Below are 27,405 nucleotides of genomic sequence, written 5' to 3'. Positions count from 1 at the left end.
AACCAGCTCTCCCAGTTATCCCTAACCCTTAAGATTATTTCCTCTCCCCTCTTGGGGTGCCCTGCCCCTCCTTATATATGTTGAAGGGGCAGGTTACATGTAGAGTCCAACTCGGATTAAGACTTAAACTATTCTGACTTCTCTTCATGGGCTTCTTTAATTTAACATCTTGGGCTTCATAACGTCTTGGGCTTGATAACTCCAGGCGACTCTATCTGCCGAGTTATGACTGTCAACCAGTTATCACTGTCTGCCGGGTTATGACTGTCAACCAGTTATCACTGTTATCACTGTCTGCCGAGTTATGGCTGTCAACCAGTTATCACTGTCTGTCGGGTTATGACTGTCAACCAGTTATCAATGTCTGCCGGTTTATGATGGCCTGCCGGGTTATGATGGTCTGCTGGGTTATGAGTCTGGCCGGTTTATCATCTGACTTAACACCTGCCCAGAAAAATCTTCCGAGTCAAAATGAACAAAACTCATATGCTTGAAGTGGTTCCACGATGGCGCGTGTGGAGGCGGCCGGGTTGCAGCAGCACAGGTTGACGGCGTCTTGCAGAGGAGGTGGTGTGATGAACCGAGTCAAGGCCGCTCGGAAGCCAGCGGCGGCGGCTCTGACCAGCAATAACTCGCGGCGAGGGCAGGCCAGCCTGGAGCAGTGAAACAAGGGCGAACAGAGGACGCGGGTTGCAAGGAACGGCCGCAGATCGCAGGTGAACAGGCTTGCAGCTGCTAAAAACAAGACCGCGCTGGGATAGAGCAAGGCCGGCTCGGATGCTGGTGTAGGCGAACTCGCCTTACGGCTATTCAAAGGTGAAACTGCTCAGGGGCTGACTTGGAGCAGAAAAACAAAGGCGAAGACCCGCGTAGGTGGAAGCAACCGGCGTAGCATGCCCGCGGCAGACACGGCAACGCAGGGCCGCAATCACGGCTCGGCGGCAACGACTCGAGATGAAAGCGTCGAAACGGGCTGCGGTAGTAGCACAGGACCGCCGTGAGTCAGCGGTGGAGTCCGCGGCAGTGACTCAAATCGCTCGACGGAATTGAAGGTCGACGGTTCAGCAAACAACCGGCTCGAAGATGACGAACAACAATCGAGGCCGTGACCCGACGAGGCAGCAGAGGTGGATGTCGAGGACGTGGCCGGCTTGAGGATGCGGTCCGTGCAGCAGAGGTGGAAATACGGCTGTGGCGGGTTAACAGTAGATGGCCAGGCGGCGATTTAAGGCTGTGGAGTTGAGTGGAGACGCGGCAGGTTGTATGTCGACTCGCGTCGGAAGTAAACCAGTGAGGCATTGGCGAGGCTGGCTTGGCTGTAGTGGCTTGCACGGTGGGCGGAGTGAAACGAGTCTGCAACGGCTGGGCTGGCCCAGGACAACGTGACGCAAACAGCGATTCAGAAATGGCGACAGTGCGAAACCAGCACGGAGCTGAGCCGGATTGAGACCTCGGAGGTGGTTCGGAAGCGTGTCTCGGGCGCGAATATGAACCGGTCACATCAAGGGAACTTCAGCGGGTTGACAAGGTGCATCCGCTGTCGCGATGGGTTGGAATGGCAGCCTGTATCGATGGTGACTCGGGGCCAGCTTGTGGTCGGAGCGGCGCGCGCATCAGACAGCAGAATACTGCCGTGGTGGAGGTGATCCGGTCGTGGCGGCGGTTTAAAGCAGGACGACCGGCTCAAGGCGATGCCGGCTTAGCTGGTTTGAAGCAGATGCCACTGCGGTGACTCGAGGGCGCATTGGGCAGAAAAGTATACGAGATGTTGGAATAGAAAACTCCGTGACTTGTACGCGTACAGAACTCCTATCGGTCTCGACCTCTTGTAGGCAGTGTTGCGAGTCGGCATTGAAACGTGGCAAGGCCAGTTTAAGGCGAATCTGCGATGGCGTCGGCCATGGAAGTAGAAGCGGGGCCGGTTTAACCACAACGGTGGGGGGCGATGGCGATTTGGCGACTTAGCACTGAGGCACGGGTGGCGGCTTGAGCCACGGCGGCAACTTGCGGTGATACAGCTGTCTCAACCCGGCTCAATCCGGCGACGACAGTGACTTGATATGGCCGTAGCAACGGAAGTAACCCGGAGAGAGGCCATGAAGGCAGAGGCCACTTGAGACCGTGAACGGGGCGGCTTGATGGCGGAAACTACTTCCGGGTCGTGGGTTATTTTGATCCATAATCTGATCTGATAGCTCGACTGAAACTTTAATCTTGTACAAGTTTGGCGATTTAGATCCTTCAGATCCGGTAAACGTTGATCTTCTCTGATGATCTTGTTCATCCGGAAATTTTGCGAACTACGCGATCCCTGAGAAAAAAATCCCTCCAAGAACTCAACACCACCGTGCGCAGGCCCCACGGTGGGTGCCAACTGTCGTGGATTTGTCATGGCAGATGTTCTAGTGTGAGGACTTAGTTGTGAGGCCAACACATCTATGTGGTAGCTTAAGAGGGGTTGAGCGGAATCGAGAGACGCAATGCAAGACAAGGATTTAGACAGCTTCGGGCCCCGGGAAACATCATCCGGTAACAACCCTACGTGCTGTTTGTGGCTAGGTCTTATTATCCTCACGAAGGAGTCGCCGTAAACCGGCTCTCCCAGTTATCCCTAACCATTAAGATTATTTCCTCTCCCCTCTTGGGGTGCCCTACCCCTCCTTATATATGTTGAAGGGGTGGGTTACATGTAGAGTCCAACTTGGATTAAGACTTAAACTATTCTGACTTCTCTTCATGGGCTTCTTTAACATCTTGGGCTTCATAACGTCTTGGGCATGATAACTCCAGGCGACTCTATCTACCGAGTTATAACTGTCAACCAGTTATCACTGTCTACCGGGTTATGACTGTCAACTAGTTATCACTGTTATCACTGTCTGCCGAGTTATGACTGTCAACTAGTTATCACTGTCTGTCGGGTTATGACTGTCAACCAGTTATCACTGTCTGCTGGTTTATGATGGTCTGTCAGGTTATGACTCTGGCTGGTTTATCATCTGACTTAACACCTGCCGGGTTATCATCTGACTTAACACCTGCTGGTTTACCGTCTGTCTTAGCCATCTGTCTTAACTGTCTGCCTTAACTGTCTGTCTTAACTGTCTCCCTTAACTGTCTGCCTGTTTTTCCATCCACCGGTTTACCAAGTCCCAGCCGGGTTATTACTCCGCCCGGGTCATACCGTGGGGTATATCCCCGACATTAGCCCCCAGTTTAATTTGGATTTATCCATGTTAAACTGATCCTGATCATCCTTAAGTCCTTGTCATTTCCTTCTTCTATAAAATCCAGGTTAATAAGCTAGCTACATAATCAATTTGCTGACATTGGTTTGTCACAGAGAAATATTGTGAAGAATAACTCATTTGACTCAGCTCCCAATTCTTAACAGAAATATTGGTCCTTGAAATACTCATCTGATCTTCAGCCGGTTTAAGGATGTAGAACTTGCCGGTTTATCATTGCCAAAATTGTCGGATTATGAATATTGATGGCACCGGCTGATAACTGTTTGTTAACATCAGCTTTGAAAATATACCTTTTATATGTCTATCACTTGTAGCCCCCAAGTCTTAAGAAGGTAACGTAGTAACAACTTAAGATTTGTTTCAATATGAATGTCACAAGCTTGAAGAAATCCAGGTTGTTCATCTCAATCACTAGTCATAAACTGAGTATTCCACATATGTAGCCCCTAAGTGCTGGGTTGTCATGCTTGCAGTAACCTAGGACTTGTAATTGCCTGATGCACATAAAAACTTCCACCAGTGTAGCCCCCAAGGGACGGGTCATTAAGATAGTATTAAGCTGGGACTTTATATAAACTTCATTGAAAATAACATCATATGATGTAACCCCCATCATGGGGCTTGAACCCAGGTCCACAAGGTTAAGAGCTTTGTGCTTTACCAACTGAGCAGTGGTCCTTTCAATATAATGGATTAAAGCTTGTGTACCTTGAATTTATGACAGGAGCAATTGGCAGCCCCCAAGGGCCGGCTCATTACGATGTGATGAGTCGGGTCTTCAATAAGCTGAGCAAACAATGACTTTGCATTAGCCCCTAAGTGTCATAGTGCATGCTTGCAGCGACATGGGACCTGCATATTTGATATAATCTCAACTTTTATAATGTAGTCGGGTCGTAAGCCTGTAGCGACTCGGGACTATTCCTTCCATTGTAGAATATATCATATTCATCGATAAAATAATATTTATTGCGCTAAAGCGACTTTGAAGACCTCAATCATAATACTGGTTATTGATAACCATAAAAAATCCATCCATGTTGGCTATTTAAAGGTTTGAATAATATACCCAATGATTTATAAACGCATGATTCCAATGGCGCAATCCAAATATATACTGGCAACTTATAGTCGAAAGCGAGGCCGGGTTAATAAAACACCGGTTTATTTTATACTGGTGACTTATAGTCAACAACCAGGCCGGTTCAATAAACACCGGTTTATCATAAAGTGTTGTAAACCTCATCAAAGGAGAAAAAACTTGGCAAATAAAAGCATAAAAAGAACATGCGAGGCTTTTCATGGGCTGCCAGGCCCAAAATCGAGGCTTTTCATGGCTGTCGGCCACTGAGTTAAACCATTTTACAAAGCCTTTTAAGATGGACCTCACATTAACCAATCGTCATTTTAACTTTGGCAAGTTCAGGGTCTATGAGATTGACTTGCCAAACGTTCGGCGGGTCATACCAGGATTACCTGGACGGAGTGGCTTACTTAAAGAAGGCAGAATAACCCGGGGTTTTAGGTGAATACACCTGGCTTCCAAGCCTGGCTTGATAGCCTATTACAAGAGTAGACTCTTTGTTCTTTGAGAAGCAAAGAGACCCCAAGCAATATTTTGTGTTGTGCTCAGTGGGTGCCTATGTTTGAGTTGTGCATTTGCAACACTCTCTTTGGCCCTCAAGTGATTTCCCTGGTGGCCTTACGCCGATCAAGAGGTGTAGCTATGGTTTGAATACGACCAAGCCCCCAAGTGATTTTTCTGGTGGCCTTATGCCGATTAAGAGGTGTAGCTATGGTTCAAATACGATCAAACCCCCAAGTGACCTTTTTTTATATATGGCTTTATAAGCCAGATCAATGGGCAATCATAACTTTGCTTTATAAAGCAGAAGCCCCCATGTGATCTTGTGGCATTGCGCCGATCAAGAGGTGTAGCTATGGTTCAAATACGACCAAGCCCCCAAGTGATTTTGTGGGCTGTGCCCAAAGGGTACCTATGTTTGAGCTATGCTTTTGCAACAGACTCTCTTTGGTCCCTTTAAATTTTCCTGAGAACTCGAACTTGCGAGAGATTATTCTTTTGAGCCGGAAATTTTCTGACGGCCTTTAAGTTTGCACCAATATGACGGTTTAAGGTCCTGCATTAAGTAACTTTGCAAGCCGGAGTAGTTGCTTTTTTAAAGAAAGCAATATATAATATAAAAATATACCAGATGGATTTCACCTAATATGTTAGGCCATAAATTATCCACCGCGGAGGTGATGATCACCCCGGTAAAGGCGAGCAAGTCGGCTGTGGGCGCGGACGATGAGTCAGTCATGTATGTTGATGTAGCGGGGGTGACAACTTGCTCACGTATCCGTCCAGCAGTATGGCACGGACAAGCACTAGTGCAAAAACAATATTGGCTTACGCATATTTTCCACACCTTTGTAATAAATAATGGTCCTGTGAAATAAAAATACCACAGACCAGAGTAATTGTTTTTCAAACAATGTAATATATACTGATAAGATTCATAAAAAGGATAGCACCCGGTATTTTTGTCGGGTGAACGTGAATAGTAGAGTAGCAGTGGTCGGCTCACAATAGCAAAAGCCACCGGGCGGCCGTGGCAGCTCAACAGTAGCAGAGGCCGGGTCAAAGTGGCTTGGAAGCGACGATTTGGAACGGCAACCGGTTTACATGTTTGCCCATGCATGTGCTTTGTCATCCGTACACGCATGTATAAGCTGACTACTGCCTTTTCTTCTGATAGTCCTTTTTTTTTCAAACACCCAGTTCGGGCATCCAACCTTACCCGCATCTGTCTTTCCTGCTCTGAAACATAGCTGCAACAGGAGCACTCGAGGCCAGATGACTCAGTGATGGATGGCAGAGACGGTGCAGGGCAGAGGCAGCTCGGGCCGGCTCAGCGCGGCTACGGCCGCTTTGAGGGGAAGTTCTTTTCCGAATTGTTTTGCATTGCTTCAGAATTGTACCGTCCGGCAACACCGCAGACCGGTATTTTGACAAGAAGCGTCTGTTGGTTTTGCACCCTCGATCAAATCCTCCATTAAATCCACGTATTTGCAAGGCTAGCTAGCTTCTTAATCTAGCAATCAAGTAGCTTAAGTTACGAACGAGAATGCGGTTGATCCACTGACAGGTATGACGGACAAAAATTCTGGCTTCTTCAGGAGACCTCGAACTGAACCAAATTCTGTTCAGAACCTCTTATGCAGGTAGTGTCGCTCAGACAACGACATCTTAGACGGGTCAAAAAATCGCTCGCCTTGCTTCAAAGCCATCATTAAAAAGGCTGATGTTGTTGAGTTTTGGCCCAGAAAAATCTTCCGAGTCAAAATGAACAAAACTGATACGCTTGAAGCGGTTCCACGATGGCGCGTGCGGAGGCGGCCGGGTTGCAGCAGCTCGGGTCGACGGCGTCTTGCAGAGGAGGTGGTGTGATGAAACTGAGTCAAGGCCGCTCGGTAGGCGGCGGCGGCTCTGACCAGCAATAACTCGCGGCGAGGGCAGGCCGGCCCGGAGCAGTGAAATAGGGGCGAACAGAGGACGCGGGTTGTAAGGAACAACCACAGATCGCAGGTGAACCGGCTCGCAGCCGCTAAAAACAAGACCGCGCTGGGATAGAGCAAGGCCGGCTCGGATGCTGGTGTAGGCGAACTCGCCTTACGGCGATTCAAAGGTGAAACTGCTCAGGGCCTGACTTGGAGCAGAAAAACAGAGGCAAAGACCCGCGTAGGTGGAAGCAGCCGGCGTAGCACGCCGCGGCAGACACGGCAATGCAGGGCCACGATCACGGCTCGGCGGCAGCGACTCAAGATGAAAGCGTCGAAACGGGCTGCAGTAGTGGCACAGGACCGCTGTGAGTCAGTGGTGGAGTCCCTGGCGGCGGCTCAAATCGCTCGACGGAATTGAAGGTCGACGGTTCAGCAAACAGCCGGCTCGAAGATGACGGACAACAATCACGGCCGTGACCTGGCGAGGCGGCAGAGGTGGATGTCGAGGCCGTGGCCGGCTTGAGGATGCAGTCCGTGCAGCGGAGGTGGAAATACGACTGTGGCGGGTTAACAGCAGATGGCCAGGCGGCGATTTAAGGCTGTGGAGTTGATTGGAGACGCGGCGGGTTGTATGTCGACTCGCGTCGGAAGTAAACCGGCGAGGCATTAGCGAGGCCGGCTTGGCTGTAGTGGCTTGCGCGGTCGGCAGAGTGAAACGAGTCTGCAATGGTGGGGCCCACCCAGGGCAACGCGACGCAAACGGCGATTCAGACCGCGACGGGGCGAAACCAGCACGGAGTTGAGCCGGATTGAGACCTCGGAGGTTACTCGGATTGAGGACGGTTTGTGGCGAGCAGTAGGTGGCTCAGAAGCATGTCTCGGGCGCGGAGATGAACCGGCCACATCAAGGGCACTTCAGCGGGTTGACGAGGTGCATCCGCTGCCGCGACGGGTTGGAATGGCAGCCTGTATCGACGGTGACTCGGGGCCAGCTTGTGGTCGGAGCGGCGCGCGCGTCAGACAACGGAGGTGATTCAGCCGTGGCGGCGGTTTAAAGCGGGACGGCCGGCTCAAGGCGAGGCCGGCTTAGCCGGTTTGAAGCAGATGCCACTGCGGTGACTCGAGGGCGCATTGGGTAGAAAAGTATACGAGATGTTGGAACAGCAAACTCCGTGACTTGTACGCATACAAAACTCCTATCGGTCCCGACCTCTTGTAGGCGGTGTTGTAACTCGGCGTTGAACCGAGGCGAGGCCAGTTTAAGGCGAATCTGCGATGGCGTCGGCCATGGAAGTAGAAGCGGGGCCAGTTTAACCATAGCGGCGGGGGGGGTGATGGTGATTTGGTAACTTCACACCGAGGCGCTGGTGGCGGCTTGAGCCACGGCGGCGACTTGCAGTGATACAGCTGTCTCAACCTGGCTCAATCCGGTGACGACGGCGACTCGATATGGCCGTAGCAACGAAAGTAACCCGGAGAGAGGCCATGAAGGTAGAGACTTGAGACCGTGAACGGGGCGGCTTGATGGCGGAAACTGCTTTCAGGTTGTGGGTTATTTTGATCCATAATCTGATCTGATAGATCGACTGAAACTTTGATCTTTTACATGTTTGGCGATTTACATCCTTCAGATTCAGTAAACTTTTGATCTTCTCTGACGATCTTGTTCATCCGGATTTTTTGCGAACTTCTCGACCCCTGAGAAAAAATCCCTCCAAGAACTCAACACCACCATGCGCGGGATGGTGGGCGCCAACTGTCGTGGATTTGTCACGGCAGATGTCCTAGTGTGAGGACTTAGTCGTGAGGCCAAGGCATCTATGTGGTAGCTTGAGAGGGGTTGGGTGGAATCGAGAGACGCAACGCAAGACAAGGATTTAGACAGCTTCGGGCCCCGGGAAACATCATCCGGTAACAACCCTACGTGCTGTTTGTGGCTAGGTCTTATTATCCTCACGAAGGAGTCGCCGTAAACCGGCTCTCCCAGTTATCCCTAACCCTTAAGATTATTTCCTTTCCCCTCTTGGGGTGCCCTGCCCCTCCTTATATATGTTGAAGGGGCGGGTTACATGTAGAGTCCAACTCGGATTAAGAGTTAAACTATTCTGACTTCTCTTCATGGGCTTCTTTAACATATTGGGCTTCATAATGTCTTGGGCTTGATAACTCCAGGCAACTCTATCTGCCGATTTATGACTGTCAACCAGTTATCACTATCTGCCGGGTTATGACTGTCAACCAGGTATCAATGTTATCACTGTCTGCCGAGTTATGACTGTCAACCAGTTATCACTGTCTACCGGGTTATGACTGTCAACCAGTTATCACTGTCTGCCGGTTTATGATGGCCTGCCGGGTTACGATGGTCTGCCGGGTTATGACTTTGGCCGGTTTATCATCTGACTTAACACCTGCCGGGTTATCATCTGACTTAATACCTGTCGGTTTACCGCCTGTCTTAGCCATCTATCTTAGCTGTCTGCCTTAACTATCTGCCGGTTTTACCATCCGCCGGTTTACCAAGTCCCAGCCGGGTTATGACTCCGGCCGGTTCATACCGCAGGTTATATCCCCGACAATAATGTTAATGTTGATGTTCATGTCGATGCTCAACCTAGCAATAATAATGAAGTAGAGATTGAACCTGCTGTTGATCTTGATAACCCACAATCAAAGAATAAACGTTATGATAATAGAGACTTTGTTGCTAGGAAGCACAGTAAAGAAAGAGAACCATGGGTTCAGAAACCCATGCCTTTTTCTCCTAAACCATCCAAGGAAAAGGATGATGATGATTTTGAGCGCTTTGCTGAAATGATTAGACCTATCGTTTTGCGTATGCGTTTGACTGATATGCATAAAATGAATCCTTATGCTAAATATATGAAGGAAATTGTTACTAATAAAAGAAAGATAGCGGAAGCTGAAATTTCCATCATGCTTGCTAATTATACTTTTAAGGGTGGAATACCAAAGAAACTTGAAGATCCAGGAGTACCAACTATACCATGCTCCATTAAAAGAAACTATGTTAAAATGCTTTGTGTGATCTTGGAGCCGGTGTTAGTGTTATGCCTCTCTCTTTATATCGTAGACTTGATTTGAATAAGTTGACACCTACTGAAAGATCTTTGCAAACGGCTGATAAATCAACTGCTATACCTGTCAGTATTTGTGAGGACGTGCCTGTTGTGGTTGCAAATGTTACTATTTGAACGGACTTTGTTATTCTTGATATTCCCGAGGACGATAGTATGTCTATTATTCGGGGAGCAGAGCAGCAATCACAGCACCTGGCCCGTGAATCTATGTATGTATAACCTTCCTCTTTGGATGTGCATGAAGCAGAAGTTCATTATGATGCCAGTTCTCATCGAAGGCCCTAAGCAACCCGGGAACGACATTGATGTGTACCTAAGGCCATTAGTTGAAGAACTTTTACAACTGTGGAATGGAAACGGTGTACGTGTGTGGGATGAGCACAAACATGAGGAATTTAACCTGCATGCGTTGCTGTTTGTAACCATCAACAATTAGCCCACTCTCAGTAACCTTTCAAGATAGACAAACAAAGGGATACCACGCATGCATGCACTGTTTAGCTGACACCAAAAGTATATACCTGGACAAATGCAAGAAGAATGTGTACCTGGGCCATCATCGATTTCTTCCGACAAACCATGTCAAAAGAAAGGAAATCATTTCAAAGGTGAGTCAGATCACCGGAAGAAGCCCGCCATGCGTACCGGTGATCACGTACTTGCTATGGTCAATGATTTACACGTAATCTTTGGAAAAGGGTCCTGACAGACTATCTGTTCCGAATGACGCTGAGGGACGTGCACGCATGTGGAAGAAGAAATCTATATTTTGGGACCTACCCTACTGGAAAGACCTAGAGGTCCGCTCTTCAATCGACGTGATGCACGTGACGAAGAACCTTTGCGTGAACCTGCTAGGCTTCTTGGGCGTGTATGGGAAGACAAAAGATACACCGGAGGCACGGGAGGACCTACAACATTTGCACGAAAAAGACGGCATGCCGCCAAAGCAGTATGAAGGTCCTGCCAGCTATGCTCTTAACAAAGAAGAGAAGGAAATCTTCTTTGAATGCCTGCTCAGTATGAAGGTCCCGTCAGGCTTCTTGTCGAATATAGAGGGAATAATAAATATGCTAGAGAAAAAGTTCCATAACCTAAAGTGTCATGACTACCACGTGATTATGACGCAACAGCTTCCAGTTGCATTAAGGGGGCTTCTATCGGAAAATGTCCGATTAGCCATTGTGAAGCTATGTGCATTCCTCAATGCAATCTCTCAGAAGGTGATCGATCCAGAAATCATACCAAGGCTAAGGAGTGATGTGACGCAATATCTTGTCAGTTTTGAGCTGGTGTTCCCACCATCCTTCTTCAATATCATGACACACGTCCTAGTTCACCTAGTCGACGAGATTGTCGTTCTGGGCCCCATATTTCTACACAATGTCTTCCTCTTTCAGAGGTTTATGGGAGTCCTAAAGAAATATGTCCATAACCACACTAGGCCAGAAGGAAGCATCTCCATGGGCCATCAAACATAGGATGTCATTGGGTTTTGTGTTGACTTCATTCCCGGCCTTAAGAAGATTGGTCTCCCTCAATCGCGGTATGAGGAGAGACTGATTGGAAAAAGGCACACTTGGAGGGGACTCAATAATATGTAGGGACAGACATTCTTGGTCTCAAGCACACTACACAGTTCTATAGAACTCTACCTTGGTGACCCCGTATGTCGATGAACACAAGAAAAGTCTACACTCCAAACACCTGGAGTAGTGTGATGACTGGATTACATTTGAACACATCAGGACTTTCGGCAGTTGGTTGGAAACACGTCTCTAAGGTGACAACACTGTTTCTGACGAGTTGTACTCATTGTCCAGGGGACCATCTTCGACTGTATTGACTTACAAAGGATACGAGATAAATGGGAATACATTTTACACGATCGACCAAGATCAAAAGAGCACCAACCAAAACAGCTGTGTCAGCTTTGATGCAACAACCTATAGGGGAAATGACACATACTATGGTTACATAGTGGACATATGGGAACTTGACTACGGACATGATTTTGAGGTCCCTTTGTTTAAGTGTAAATGGGTCAATCTGTCAGGAGGCGGGTGTGGGAGTCCTGGACTAAGGGGTCCTCGGGCGTCCGACCTATTATCCTTTGGGCTGGACTGATCGGCTATGAAGACATGAAGGCCGGAGACTGCATCGTGTCCGGATTGGACTCTACTTAGCGTGGAAGGCAAGCTTAGTGATCGAAGATTCTTTCTTATGTAACCAACTCCATGTAAACCCTAGATCCCCCCGGTGTCTATATAAACCGAAGGGGGTAGTCCGGAAAGGACATCACATATACTCATTATCATACCCACATAGGCTATACTTCTAGGGTTTAGCCATTACGATCTCGTGGTAGATCCACTCTTGTAACACTCATATTCATCAATATCAATCAAGCATGACGTAGGGTTTTACCTCCATAGAGAGGGCCCAAACCTGGGTAAACATTGTGTCCCCCATCTCCTGTTACCATCGATCCTAGACGCATAGTTTGGGACCCCCTACCCGAGATCCGCCGATTTTGACACCGACATTGGTGCTTTCATTGGGAGTTCCACTGTGCCGTCAGCAAAGGGCTCGATGGTCCCTTCGATTGTCAGTAATGGCATTGTCCAGGGAGAAACCTCCCTCCCCGGACAGATCTTCGTATTTGGCGGCTTTGTACTGCGGGCCAACTCGCTTGGCCATCTGGAGCAGATCGACAACTACGCCCCTGGCCATCAGGTCAGATTCGGGAGCTTGAATTACATTGCGGACATCTGTGGAGACTTGATCTTTGACGGATTCGAGACCACGACAACCGCTCCCCATCGCCCCGATGAACATGGCTTAAACCTGTCATCAGGCCGCATCCAGGAGATAGCTCCTGTAGCAGCTCTGGCCTCAAATCCGGAGCAGTTCAAGTCGTCCGAAGATGGGAAGCTCAACCCCATCACGGGGACCACCGATTCCGCGGCGCTGGAGCCACACGCGGATTCCATGTCGTACGATACCTGCATCAACAGAACCCCGGACTCGCCTCCGATGTCGAGCTCCGAACCCTGCGAGCCTGCATACGGCGAACTCGATCGGTTATCAATCTTCATGTTTAGCGCCGTAGATGTCTTCCAACACTCTCCCATGGGAGACATACTAGATTCGCTAAAAAACCTATCCTTGGCGAGCGACCCATCTCCAAACTATGTTCGGTTCGAACCTGCGGCGGACAACAGAGAATTTTGCTTCCCACCCGCCACCAACTTCATAGCCACTGTTAAAGATGTAACCAACACACCCGATCCCTGCGCCGGAGACATCGATGGTATGAACGATGATGAGGGGCAAGGCCAGAACTTACTACCCGCTAGACACGGGACATGCACTTCCTGGTATGACGTGTGTATGATGGACACACCTTACGGCGCTCTCGACGATGATAAGGAGAATCCGGTCGAGGATAAACCGCCTGGTACACAGCCCGGACATCGGCGCCCTGGGCCTCATCGCCCAAGAGAGGACACTGCCAGCACCAGAGAAGACGATACTCTGGACAACAAAAACCTTGTTGAAGTAGAATCCGAGCAGGAGGAACAGGAAGACGGGAAAGATAGCCCTAACGAACAGGCCACATGTGGGCACTCGGGGGACAGCAACTATTTCCCCCTCTCTGAGGAGGAGATCCTCGGCAACGAGGATTTTACCATGCCAAAGGAACCTCTCGAGCAGGAGCGCTTTAAACGCTGACTTATAGCCACTGCAAGGAGTTTAAGAAAGAAGCATCTGCAGCTTCAAGCAAGCTAAGACTTGCTCAATGATAGATGGACCGAGGTCTTGGCCGCCGAAGAATACGGCCTTATGTCGGTGTCAAAACCGGCGGATCTCGGGTAGGGGGTCCCGAACTGTGCGCCTAGGCCGGATGGTAACAGGAGACAAGGGACACAATGTTTTACCCAGGTTCGGGCCCTCTTGATGGAGGTAAAACCCTACGTCCTACTTGATTAATATTGATGATATGGGTAGTACAAGAGTAGATCTACCATGAGATCAAGGAGGCTAAACCCTAGAAGCTAGCCTATGGTATGATTGTTGTATGATGAAGTTGTCCTACGGACTAAAACCCTCCGGTTTATATAGACACCGGAGAGGGTTAGGGTTACACAAAGTCGGTTACAATAGTAGGAGATCTTGAATATCCGCATCTCCAAGCTTGCCTTCCACGCCAAGGAAAGTCCCATCCGGACACAGGACGGAGTCTTCAATCTTGTATCTTCATAGTCCTGGAGTCCGGCTGAAGGTATAGTCCGGCTACCCGGACACCCCCTAATCCAAGACTCCCTCAGTAGCCCCCGAACCAGGCTTCAATGACGATGAGTCCGGCGCGCAGATTGTCTTCAGCATTGCTGAAAGTGCATTATATCGACTAGAGGGGGGTGAATAGGCGATTTTTATGAAAGTCTTCAAAATGTGGAAGTTATGAAGACAAACAATAGAAATAAACCTATTACCATGCAGCGGAAGGTAGACTGCACTAGGCAAACCATAGTCAAGTATTCAATGGAGTGAAAGCACAATGACTAATAGCAGCAATGTAGTAAGGATCAGGTAGGAAGATATTATGAAGCCAAACAGAACACACAGTCACTCAGTGAAGATAAAAGATAGTGCAATCATACAATGACTTCACAAGGACCAACAGTAAGTAAACGGAAGGAAAGGATGAAACCAGTGACACGTTGAAGACAATGATTTGTTGGACCAGTTCCAGTTGCTGTGACAACTGTACGTCTGGTTAGGGCGGCTAGGTATTTAAACCTGAGGACACACAGTCCCGGACACCCAGTCCTGAACACGCAGCTCAGGACACCCAGTCCTCACCGTATTCCCCTTGAGCTAAGGTCACACAGACCTCGCCCAATCACTCTGGTAAGTCTTCAAGGTAGACTCCCAAACCTTCACAGACTTTGTTCACCGGCGATCCACAATGTTTCTTGGATGTTCAGAACGCGACGCCTAACCGGCTGGAGGATTCACAGTCCTCAAGTGTAATAAGTCTTCAGATCACACAGACAAGAAGAGTTAAGTGATGCCTAAATCTCTTTGGCTCTGGGTGGTTAGGGCTTTATCCTTGCAAGGAATTCTCTCTTAAAGGCTTCGAGGTGGGTTGCTCTCAAACGACAAAAGCCGTACACTAACTCTGAGCAGCCAACCGTTTTTGGTTGTAGGGGGTGGGCTATTTATAGCCACTAGGCAACCCGACCTGATTTGTCCGAAATGACCCTGGGTCACTAAGGAACTGACATGTGTTCCAACGGTCAGATTTCAAACTCACTCGGCAACTTTACTTGGGCTACAAGCAAAGATGACTTGTCCGACTCTGGACAAGATTCGCTCTCATAGTCTTCACTCGAAGACATAGGTTTTGGTTAAGCATCACTTCTGTCATTCTGACTGGTTCTCTTGGACCCCACTTAACAGTACGGTGGTTCCTATGACTGAACAAAGAAGAAGAAAAGAACTACGAAAGATCTAAGTCTTCGAGCTCCATAGGCTTCATGCGATGTCTTCTCTTGTCATAGTCTTCAATGTGAATATCTTCATATACCACCTTTGACATCAATGTCTTCATACATTTTTAGGGTCATCTCTGGTAGGAAAACCGAATCAATGAGGGACTTCTACCTGTGTTATCCTGCAATTCTCACAAACACATTAGTCCCTCAACTAGGTGTGTTGTCAATACTCCAAAACCAACTAGGGGGGCACTAGATGCACTTACAATCTCCCCCTTTTTGGTGATTGATGACAAACTAGTTGAAGTTTTCAACGGGGAATATAATATGTGAAATTGTAAAGGATAAGGAATTGTCTTCATAAGTTGCAAGGGCTCCCCCTGAAGATGTGCATATAAGTAGTTTGCTTTTGGAATGCAAATGCACATGGCAGGTTGTGCTTGTGGAGATCCTCTTCAACTTATGATGACAATCCACTATGCATGTGAAGGTATGTGAAGATAATGACATGCATAATGGAAAATGGACGTCTGCAAAATGATCTAAGTGCAGAATTTATTGTCGCACATGCGGAATTTATCATCGCATCACAAAATGGCAAATAGGTAGCAGACGACCATCGAGTTTAAGTGTTACAACTCAAAGAACCAAATGTATCAAAACGGGAGTTGTAAACACGAAGCAAAATATGAAGCACGTGCCCATATGGACCCGCTTGAAGACTATCAAACTCATATGCTTCTCCCCCTTTTGTCAGTAAGGACCAAAAAGGTTTGAAGACATAGAGCATCTACTCGTTCCCATGAAGAGTAGGTGAAGCAGCAGGGTCGTCGGTGGTGTTCGGCGGTGCAGAAGAACTTGGAGCAGTGTCGAAGCGTGCTGAAGGAGGTGGCGGTGAAGTAGCATCATCTTCATCCTCGATCACTCTGGCATTCACAGTTGCAGCAGAGGAAGAGAACTCAGTGTCTTCAAGAGATGGAGTTCGTCACAGCACTGCCCTTCGAGGGGGTGTGGAGTCAAACTTGAAGCGCTCAGCGAAGCCATCCTCTTGAAGATCATCTTCAGAACACATCAGCGTCAGTCCTTCCCATGTGCGTCGAGAGGTTTCATGGGCAAAAAAGGCATTCTTGGTGGCAAGATTGCGAATGCGATTAACATCCACCAAGAGGCTTTGCATTTGACGCTTCAGCCAGTCATGATGCCTATCCTGTTTCTGATGAAGAGCCACAAGAAGCTCTCGGTCATTGAGAACACGAGTGCGCTTCTTGGGTCATGGGGCAGTTGTACTGTCAGTGGCTTAAGTGAGAGCAGGATGCGGTGCACGTGTAGTGCCAGCCAAAGGATACACACGAGTGACTGCTTCAACTCCTTCAATGTTCTGAGAAAAACTTTGATGCTTTGCATTCTGAAGACTTAGAGGTTCCTTGGCAGGCTCAGGATAGATGGCTTCAATAGACATATCCACATCAGGTAGAAAAATCCGATGATTGCGAGCAGATGGCTGATATGAGATAGCGGAGTGAAGTTTGATCAGCCGCATTACCCATGGGGCGTAGAACTTCAAGCCAAATAGATCAGAGCCTGATGCAGCAAGTTGGCGAATGAAGAAGTCTTGTGCATTGAAGCATTTTCCATGAAGAATATAGAAGACCAAAGTCTTCATTACACCTTCTAGCTTGGCATGTGGAGAGTGCCCTTTGATGGGCCAGAGAGTTCGCCTTATGATGTGATAAATAGTCCTTGGCAGATACTCTAGGTCTTCAACAAAGAACTCTTTGGGATATGCAGCATCTTGGGGTAATGGCTTCATCATACTGAGCATCTGACTCATGTTAGGTTCAGGCTTCTAAAAGATGCTCTCCACAGCTTCACTATGAAGTTGACAGCCAGATTCGTAGAGATCGCCGGGAGTGGGTAGACCAGTGAGCTCAATGATGTCAAAGGCTTTGGCTTCGTGATGAACATTTCCTGTCATCCACTCCAGGACCCAAGTCTTCGGATCTCTGTTATACCCGCGGATGTGAAGTGTGGCATATAATTGGAGCAGCAACTCTTCATTCCAAAGCTCTTGGTCAGTGACGAACGGCAGCAACCCAACCTCTTTGAAGCAATCTAGAGCTTCTTCCAGACAGGGCAGACCAGCTATTCCTTCAATGTCAAGACGCTTGTGTGGGAAGATGCGACCTTGATTGTAAAGAATGCAGGAGTAATAGCTTCGCTGCGGATAGCTCCAGAACTGATTAGATGATATTCTTTCCCTTTAGTAGGGGTTCCTGGAGCTATTGAAGAATGTGTTGTCTGCTCTAAAGCCATTGATATTGAAGGATCCAGGTGCTGATGCAGGACCTGGGAACCTGGCAATCTTGGGATTTGCTTCTGTACCTGATGCATGTGCTCAACATGATAGTCGAACTAAGGACCGGCAGCAGGCGCAGGAACAGAAGTAGTGGGATCAGTGGCTTCGCTGACTTCTGGTGCTTTTGTTGGTGAGGGCTCCACAATAGCTTCAGCCATGACAATGTTAGTGGCTTCATTGGTGTTGGTGGTGGCAGCCTCAAGATTTTCAACCTCCACTTGACAAGCTGGAGGGTCGGTCACAACCACGTTCTCCTCGAGAACCGCTTCTTGGTGGGATAGGGGAGTAGCAGCTTGTGGGACTTCTTCTTCATCGGCTGATGCACCCGGAATGTCTTCAGCGACTTTAGCTTCAGACGCAGAGACTGGAGGCCTTGGTCCTTTGCGAAGCCTGCGCAACGCAGGCGACGCCTGTGTAGTTGGAGTTGGCTGGGCCTCAAAGTCTTCTTCCTCTTGTGGGCGATCAGCCCATGAAGCATCCTGAGCAATTGGCGTCAGAGGACGACCAATACTGATGAGTTCGCTGTGCTCGAGCTGAGGAAGGACTGCACCATCTTCTACATGATCATGGTGACCAATGTCGTCAGCAGCGATGGGATCAGCTGCTGGAAAGTCTTCAACTTCATGAGCCTCTGTGAAAGCAGGCTCATGGATTGTCAGTTGGCGTTTAGCGTCAGGACGAACCATGGAAATGGGTTCAACAATCAAAGGCTCTGTGGGAGCAGCCCGTTCTTTCTTGGTCTTCCTCTTCTTCTTGGAGGGGGCAGTAGGAGAGGCTTCAGGATGTTTCCTCTTCCTGGCTTCAGCCTCAGCAGTCCTCGTCTTCTTTAGCTCTGAAGCGGTTGACCGGGACTTTGGCTTCGAGCCAGTCATGCGAGCTGGGAAGACAATGGGATCTACTTCCTTCCTTGGTGCGAGAGGTTCGGCCACAATGGGCTTCTTCTTCGGCTTAGCAGCCATCCTGGGATCAATGCCCGGACGCCCAAGGGCCTTGCGCTTCTCAGCTTCGTTGTAGCCTTGCACACACTTGTCAGCCAGGCTCTTCATACGCTCCCGAGAACCCTGAGCTTCTGCGTGTTTCTTGAGAAAGGCTTCTTTGAGCTCGTGCAGCATAATCTTGAAGTTTTTCACCTCTTGCACGCTGAGCTTGGCCATATGCTTCTTGAACTGAGCCTTTTCATAGTCAATCTTTTGCTTCAGTTCGATGATGCACTGAGCGAGAGCTAGCTCTGAAGCAATGGCGCCATGGAAGGCGACACTGAGGCCAATGGGTAGTTGCAGATCTTCGAAGCTGATGTTTGGCGTGTCAAACCACTCATCAATGAAGTTGTGGATGATTGTTACATCAAAGAGAGGCAGATCATTGAAGATTTCTGCTTCTTCTTTGCTCTTGATGAGTTGCTCAAGAGCATCATCTGCAAGATCTTCATCACTTGACAGATCAATGGCATCATTGCGCAGAATGGCAGCAGCTGTTAGCTCTTGGCCGGTGTGTGTGGCAGAGGCATCTTGACCTTCTAGGGCTTGGAGATGCGTGAAAAATCTTCAGACTGCACACTGTCTTCAGGAGGTGCAGTTGCCAGTGGCTTCGCCCGTGAGATTTTTGGTGCAGAGGCCGGCTTTGAAGCTTTTGGTGCTTCAGCTTCTTTGTCTTCGGCGCTGCAGGCGCTTCATATGATTCAGCGTCATCTGTAGGCTCATTCATGGCTGTCCTTTGAACCACGATGTGAGTGATGAGACCTTCAAGGTTGTAGAAGGGCCCAAGAATATTGGGTTCAGCTTCGCGAGTTCCATCAGCACAGGGAACAGAGGGACCAGGGTTGAAATCTAAACCCAAAGTCTTCTTGTTCTGCTTCACCGAGTTCTGGGCAAACTGGAAGTTGCGCTTAAACAGATTGTCATCACGACACCATAGCAGGGACGATGGGTCAGCATCCGCAGGCTGTGGTCCACGGACCATGCAGGGATAGAAGCCTTGTTCAATGGCTTCATCTCTGGTCCTGGGTTGAAGATTTTTGTAGAGGATGTCTCCCCATGGTCACTTGATGGCATTCTTTTCAGCATATTCCTTGGTCACAAATCTGTACTCGAACCACTGTTCTGCCCAATAGCGTCGAATCCATTGGATTCGCGTCTTGCGCTGATTGTAATCCTCTTCAGGATCTGTCTTGTACAGCTCTAAGAGGTCATCGAGCAGATCTCTTGATGTTTCTCCTTGACGCTTTCTGCCACCCTTCCTTACTGATTTTTCTGAAGCCATGAACCTTAATCTGAAAGGCTTCAATATGTTCAGAGGCTTCAAAGGTTTTCGCTTGCTAGACAAACAGGAACTGGCTTCGGGAGAATTTATGTGATGCTGTAAGAATTCAGCAAATGGATGCAGACTATGAGAACCAAGGGATTCTCCCACGGACATGTACCTGTGACAGCATTAAGGTGCGAGGGAAGGGGAAGAGGTCATATGCATTCTCAGAAGATTTTGAAGATAAATCAGTTTAGAAGACATTGACCTCATCGTGCGAAGACATTCACTCACAGATAAGGAGTTGGTTCCAGATTTGTACGAATCCATGGATCAGTACAAGTGAGGAATCTAACTACTTTGTGAAGCATAAGTGAATATACTAGGCATGTTATGAGATGCAGTATGAAAGAGATCCAACTTGTGTGAATAGAAACTGCTTGTGGTAGAAAGTGATAAAGCTATAGGATCAAAGAGGCCGTAAAAAGGAGGTTTTATTTACCACACGAAGAACTGCTAGACAGAGTGGAAGAGGAGGCCGAGCAGTTCGATCGTCCGTGCCCTAACTTGGCGACGGAGGACACCTACGGCGATGGCGGAGAAGACGATGTCCGCGGTCGGCGTGAAGACGGTGTCGGAGAGGTTGCGGCAGCGAAGCGCTTCGTCGCCGGTGTCGTCGAGGGCTAGCGGTGGCGCTAAGGTTCGTGCGAGAGTGGAAGAAGAGATAATGACTGCTGTGAGGTGTGTATTTATAGGTACAGGGGCGGCACTGCATTATTACACAGGTGCCCCTGGCGATTCGCATCTGAGGAACACGTGGCCATCATGCAACATATTGGGGTTTGTTCCACGTCCCACGCACGCCTGGATTGTTGGGTGGTTGTTCCCACTTCTCCGAGTTTCAGGTGGAGGAATGAGCATTGAAAATAGACTTAATGGTTGTCTCTGTATCTTCTGCTGACAAGGACGCAGAGAAGACATTCAACAGTTTCAATAGAATGCATATGATTTGGAGAGATAGAGTTTGAGATAGAAAGCATAGAGAGGTTAGGGTCCGATCACATTCACTTAGTTCAAAAGATTCAACAAGAAGACATAGCTATAAGTGAATGCTGTAGAGGACAGAACACTAGTATATATATATATATATCTATATAATCAACATAGTGAAGATAATCATGAAGATATGTTGAGATTGAAGCCAAACCAAATGTGAAGACATAGCAAATGTAACGCCATGAGTGAAACACTTCAAACAGAACATTTGGTGGTGGCGTTACCCACCATATAGGAAGTATTAGACCCAGACACGGCGCACAATTATCGTGGCGCTCCGAAGTCAAATTCCACACTAATGTATTCACACTTAGAATGTATGTCTTCATTGATTGAAGATATACTTTACTTCGTGTGTTGCACATCTATGTCATCAATATGCATAAGTGTTAGGATGTGTGCCTGATCACAGGACATTTGAGGATTCCAGGATATTTAGCTCACACCGTAACTTGCAAAATCTCTTCTCATCCAAGGGCTTGGTGAAGATATCTGCCAATTGCTCTTCAGTGTTGACGTGTATGATATCAATATCTTCCTTCACAACATGATCTCTGAGAAAGTGATGACGAATTTGAATGTGCTTTGTCTTCGAGTGTTGAACTGGGTTGTTGGAAATCTTGATGGCGCTTTCGTTGTCGCAGTAGAGTGGCACTTGCTTCAGATGAATTCCATAGTCCTTGAGTGTTTTCTTCATCCACAGAAGCTGAGTGCAGCAAGATCCAGCAGCAATGTATTCAGATTCAGCAGTGGAGAGAGATACACAGTTCTGCTTCTTTGAAGACCAACATACAAGTGATCGTCCCAGAAAGTGACATGTGCCTGATGTAGATTTGCGATCCACTTTGTCACCAGCATAATCAACATCCGAGAATCCAACCAGATCAAACTCTGAGCCCTCTGGATACCATAATCCTAGAGTTGGGGTGTGAGCCAGATATCGACGAATTCGCTTCACAGCTAAGTGATGCGACTCCTTTGGTGCCGCTTGGAATCGAGCACACATGCAAACACTAAGCATAATATCTATCCTAGATGCACATAGATAAAGCAAAGAACCAATCATGGAGCGGTATACCTTTTGATCGAACCCTTTACCATTGTCGTCAGGACCCAGATGATGCTTGGCTGGCATTGGCGTTGTGAAGCCTTTGCAGTCTTGCATACCGAACTTCTTCAGGCAATCTTTGAGATACTTCTCTTGAGATATGAAGATGCCGTTGCATTACTGTCGTATTTGGAGACCAAGGAAGAACTTCAGCTCTCCCATCATGGACATCTGATATTGCTCTTGCATCATATATCCAAACTCTTCACTGTACTTCTGATTGGTGCAGCCGAAGATAATGTCATCCACATATATTTGGCACACAAACAGTTCACCATCAAATGTCTTCGTGAAGAGAGTGGGGTCTAGGGAACCAGGTATGAAGCCTTTGCTCTTCAGGAAGTATTTGAGTGTGTCATACCAGGCCCGAGGGGCTTGTTTGAGGCCATACAGTGCCTTGTTAAGCTTGTATACCATGTTAGGATGTTTTGGATCTTCAAAGCCAGGCGGTTGTGCAACATACACTTCTTCTTCAATCTTGCCATTGAGAAAGGCGCTCTTCACATCCATTTGATATAGAAGTATGTTGTGATGATTGGCATAGGCCAGTAGTATGCGTATGGCTTCAAGTCTAGCCACAGGAGCAAATGTTTCATCGAAGTCAATGCCTTCCACTTGAGTATATCCTTGAGCAACGAGACGAGCTTTGTTTCTGACAACTTGACCATGCTCATCTTGCTTGTTGCGGTATATCCATTTGGTGCCTATTATGTTGTGCTTCCGAGGATCAGGACGCTTAACCAGTTCCCATACATTATTCAGCTCAAACTGTTGAAGCTCTTCTTGCATAGCTTGAATCCATTCAGGTTCCATGAAGGCTTCTTCAACTTTCTTGGGTTCTGTTATTGAGACGAATGCGAAGTGCCCACAGAAATTTGCCAGCTGAGTTGCCCTTGATCGAGTGAGCGGACCGGGTGCATTGATGCTGTCAATTATTCTCTCAATCTGCACTTCATTGGCAACATGAGGATGTACAGGGGGAAGGTTTTGCTCTTGCTGATCATTGTCATTGTTAGTGGGATTGTCTTCAGGCTGAGCATTGTCTTCAGGTTGATCAGGTGCGGAGATGATAAGTTCCTCTTCAGGTTGAGCTTCAGAGGGTATGATTTCTCCTGTTCCCATAAGCTTGATTGATTCTCTGGATGGAACTTCATCTAGCATATTTGGGAGGTGCTCTCTTTGTGAACCGTTAGTCTCATCAAACCGCACATCCACTGTTTCAACCACTTTATAATGAAAGAAATTGAAGACTCTGTAGGAGTGCGAATCCTTTCCATATCCAAGCATAAAACCCTCATGTGCTTTTGGTGCAAAATTTGAAGTGTGATGTGGATCCTTGATCCAGCACCTGGCGCCAAATACTCTGAAGTAACTGACATTTGGCTTCTTGCCAGTAAGGAGCTCATAGGATGTCTTGCTCAGAAGCTTGTGAAGATAAACACGATTGATTGTATGGCATGCAGTATCAATGGCTTCAGGCCAGAATTTTGTTGGAGTCTTGTATTCATCAAGCATCGTCTGGGCCATCTCAATGAGTGTTCTGTTCTTGCGTTCGACGACGCCATTCTGCTGTGGTGTGTACGGGACTGAGAATTCATGTGTGATGCCCAAGGTATCAAGATATGTATCAAGGCCAGTGTTCTTGAATTCAGTGCCATTGTCACTTCTGATGTGCTTTATCTTGGCGCCATAGTTGTTCATTGCTCGATTGGCGAAGCGTTTGAAGACATCCCGCACTTCAGTCTTGTAGAGGATTATGTGCACCCAAGTATATCTAGAATAATCATCAACAATAACAAAGCCATAGAGGCAAGCAGTAGTAGTAAGAGTTGAGTAATGAGTGGGACCGAAAAGATCCATGTGGAGCAGTTCGAAGGGTCGAGTGGTTGTCATGATTGTCTTCGAGGGATGTTTAGCCCTCGTCATCTTCCCTGCTTCACATGCACCGCATAAGTGATCTTTCTTGAACTTTATGCCCTCGATGCCTATGACATGCTTCTTCTTTGCAAGGGTGTGGAGGTTCCTCATGCCAGCATGCCCTAGCCTCCGATGCCAGAGCCAGCATTCTGAAGCCTTTGCTAGAAGACATACGGCAAGCTGTGGTCCTGACGAAAAATCTACCACGTACAAATCATCTTTCCGATACCCTTCAAACACTAGAGACTTGTTAGATTCCATTAGTACAAGGCAGCGATATTTTCCAAATATTACGATCATGTTCAAATCGCAAAGCATTGAGACAGACATTAAGTTGAAGCCAAGGGATTCAACAAGCATAACTTTATCCATGTGTTGATCCTTTGAGATTGCAACTCTACCTAGACCCAATACCTTACTTTTACCAGTGTCAGCAAATGTGATGTGACTCTTGTCGGATGGACGTAAGGTTGAGTCCATAAGAAGGCTTCTTTTGGCAGCCATGTGGTTGGTACACCCACTATCAATAATCCATTCTGAAGACGCTAGTGTCGTACCCTACAGTGCAGTTAGGGGGATAGGCTTCATGAAGAGAATTGTGAAGCAAAAACATTTGACGAACCAGTGGGTTATGAAAGCTTAGATCCAGATTAGGACTGATAGGGAGAGTAGCAAGCGATTTAGGAACGAAGTACATAGTAAGGCCATTCGGCCATTTGATCTTGCGCCCTACAAGATGTTTAAGGTCCCCAGCAATAGCGTTAGACGATTTTGGTTTTCTGCTGGAGACCTTTCCCTGCAAAAGAGAGTTAAGCTTTCTTAGCCACCCACATCTTCAAGGGTGGCTTAGAAGCAATAAGTCTAAGTGCAGCGTCTGAGAACTTTGGCTTTGGAGCCCTAGCAAAAAGTCTTGCAGGCGGACAATAGTACTCATAAGAATAAGCAGAATAGTTCTTGGTCTTATGAACATGGCGGTTTGACGAACCACGCTCATATTCATAGGCCTGAGTATGGTTTCCCTGCAAAACATTTGCGTTAGTGCGACTCAGGTGAGTCCTCTGTCTGTATGAAGCCTTTGGACTGTATGAAGCCTGTGGTCTGAGGTTTGTCTTCTTCACGTGTGGTGTCATGATGACATTCACAGGAAGATTCTCCAGACACTTTTTTGGAACCCAGATCTTCTTCATAGGCGGTCCATTCCTGCAGTTAGTACCAATGTACCTGGCAAACACTTCACCATTCTGATTCTTAAACAGTTTATAGTTTGCATCAAAGGATTCATAAATGACAATGGGGTTTGCACAAGAGAAGCCAGATAGATTGGATAGATCTGCTGAAGATTCCTTTGCAGCAACCCATGTGGTTTTGGGGTACTGCTCAGGTTTCCAGTAAGAGCCATCAGCATTCATTTTCCTTACGAACCCAACACCCTCTTTCCTCGGGTTTCGGTTCAAGATCTACTTTTTGAGGACATCACATAGTGTCTGATGCCCTTTAAGACTTTTGTACATCCCTGTTTCAAGCAATGTCTTCAACCTAGCATTCTCATCAGCAATAGCAGTGGAATCGTCAGCAGAGGGGTTAGTTCCCACATCAACAGTTGAAGATATTGCAACAGTAGCAGCAGTAGAACATTCAGCAACAGTAGTAGCATTATCACGCTCAATGCACTTAAGACATGGTGGTTCAAATCCTTCCTAAGCGGAGCTGATCTGTTCGGCACGAAGTGACTCGTTTTCCTTTTGAAGATCTTCATGAGCCGCTCTCAATTTCTCAAGATCTTGCTTCCTTTGAAGATAATCATAGGAAAGCTTTTGATGAGTTGTTGAGAGCGTTTCATGACGACTTTCAAGTTCCTCATACTTAACATGAAGATTTTTTATGTCTTCAATTAAGGACTCAGATCGAGTCATTTCAGCGCCTAACAGATCATCGCTTTTGTCTAACAGTTTTTGAATATGTGCCATGGCTTTCTGTTGTTCAGTTGCAATTTTAGCAAGTGTTTTGTAGCTGGGTTTTGAACCACAATCAGAGTCATCGTCACTGGATGTTTGATAGTGAGTAGTGCGTGTGTTTACCTTGGCACCGCATGCCATGAAGCAGTAGGTAGGAGCGGAGTAGTCCTTGTCATTTGCATCGGTGTCGGTGATAAGGTCATTGTCTTCAGTGTTGAATATGGACTTGGCAACTATGCTGTAGCCAGACTTGCGACGCCAGAATCGGACTCCTCCTCAGACTCCACCTGCACCTCCTCAGAAGCGGACTCCTCCTCTGAATCCATTTCCTTGCCAACAAACGCACGTGCCTTGCCAGATGAGCTCTTCTTGTGTGATGAAGACTTTGAAGAAGACTTGGAAGAAGACTTTGAGTATTTCTTCTTCTTCTTGTCGTCAGAGTCATATTCCTTGCTCTTCTTCTTCTTTTTGTTCTCATTGTCCCACTGAGGACACTCAGAGATGAAGTGGCCAGGTTTGTTGCCCTTGTGACATGTTTTCTTCCTGTAGTCATGAGCAGAAGCTTCATCATTCCTTGAGCTTGATCGTGAAGACTTTCTGAAACCTTTCTTCTTGGTGAATTTTTGGAACTTCTTCACAAGCATAGCAAGTTCCCTTCCAATGTCTTCAGGATCATCAGAACTACTGTCAGATTCTTCTTCAGATGAGGAGACAGCTTTTGCCTTCAAGGCACGAGTTCGCCCATAGTTAGGACCGTAGATATCTCTTTTCTCATAAACCTGAAACTCATGTGTGTTGAGTCTCTCAAGTATGCCAGACAGATCGAGTGTCTTGAAATCAGGACGTTCTTGAATCATCAGGGCTAGGGTGTCAAACGAACTGTCAAGTGATCTTAGTAGTGTCTTGATGACTTCATGCTTGGTGATCTCAGTAGTGCCAAGGGCTTGAAGCTCATTCGTGATGTCAGTGAGTCGATCAAATGTGAGCTGGACATTCTCATTGTCATTTCTCTTGAAGCGGTTGAAGAGGTTGCGAATGACACTGATTCTCTGATCTCTCTGGGTTGAGACGCCTTTGTTGACCTTGGAGAGCCAGTCCCAGACTAGCTTAGATGTTTCCAAAGCACTCACGCGGCCATACTGTCCTTTGGTCAGATGACCACAGATGATATTCTTGGCAGTAGTTTCCAGTTGAACGAAGTTCTTGACGTCAGCAGCAGTGACACCTTCTCCAGCCTTGGGAATGCCGTTCTTGACGACATACCATAGGTTGACGTCAATGGCTTCAAGATGCATGCGCATCTTATTCTTCCAGCAGGGATATTCAGTTCCACCGAAGACGGGGCACGCAGCGGAGACTTTAATTATCCCTGTAGTCGACATAGCTAAAACTCCAGGTGGTTAAACCGAATC

Source organism: Triticum dicoccoides, chromosome 7A (assembly GCF_002162155.2).
Source record: "Triticum dicoccoides isolate Atlit2015 ecotype Zavitan chromosome 7A, WEW_v2.0, whole genome shotgun sequence".
Taxonomy (NCBI): domain Eukaryota; kingdom Viridiplantae; phylum Streptophyta; class Magnoliopsida; order Poales; family Poaceae; genus Triticum; species Triticum dicoccoides.
This window is presented reverse-complemented; position numbering follows the sequence as displayed.